Genomic DNA, 844 nt, shown 5'->3' with positions numbered 1-844 from the left:
TTGATACAAGTTCAATGTCGTTTCCTTCAAGAATTAATTCATCTTTCTGGGCTTGAGATACTGAACAAGCAACACCTGCTCTCATCCGAACCCTATGAATGTACTTTTCACCCAAGAAGTTTCAGATTTCAACAAGAGACCTGCTCTCTTGGATAACAATGTTGATGGGGAAGTGAGCATACACAGACCTCATCTTGTAATGGAAGCCCAGTGTAACGCCCTTGATCATATTCTGCACATGACTACAGATGGTGCGGACTGTAGCCAGTTCCTTTCTGTTTCCCCACCTTTTGTCAACACGGAGCCTCTTCTTTTTCTTTCCCAGGAGGCTCAGCTCCACACTGATATGGTTGAAGTCCCTCCGCAGGGTTCCCCGGGGGCCCTTCACGATGACAGTGCTACCCTTCAAACTGATGTCGACATTCTTCGGAATGTCCACAGTCTGGTTGCTGAGAATAGTCTTCATTCTCGCAGTAGATGCAGCAAAAAGCCCTTTTTTAATTTTAAACAATTCAGTGTTCCCATGTTCTGTTGAACAACTGCTTCTTCATCCAGGTACAGATTCCTCATGAGCACAATTAAGTGTTCCGGAATACTCATACTTCACAATGTTGTCCATAGCTTGTCATGATCCACACAATCAAAGACCTTTGGACTCAGGTAAACATCTTTCTGATATTCTCTGCTTTCAGCCAAGATCCATCGGACATCAGAAATGATATCCCTCATTCTACGGCCTCTTCTCAATCTGGCTTGAACCTCTGGAAGTTCTCTGTCAATGTATGATTGTAGCCGTTTCTGTTTTACCTTTAGTAAAACTTTTACTCTCATGGGATATCAAAGA

The 844-nt window shown here is 43.2% G+C and overlaps 1 pseudogene; it reads right to left on the bottom strand.

The window, feature by feature from the left end:
- Window positions 1-466, bottom strand: part of LOC102840499 — a 6,162-nt pseudogene extending 5,696 nt beyond the window's left edge.
- Between the last annotated feature and the right edge of the window lie 378 nt (window positions 467-844).

This window comes from Chrysochloris asiatica, unplaced genomic scaffold (assembly GCF_000296735.1).
Source record: "Chrysochloris asiatica unplaced genomic scaffold, ChrAsi1.0 scaffold00006, whole genome shotgun sequence".
In the NCBI taxonomy this organism is placed as follows: domain Eukaryota; kingdom Metazoa; phylum Chordata; class Mammalia; order Afrosoricida; family Chrysochloridae; genus Chrysochloris; species Chrysochloris asiatica.
This window is presented reverse-complemented; position numbering and strand designations above follow the sequence as displayed.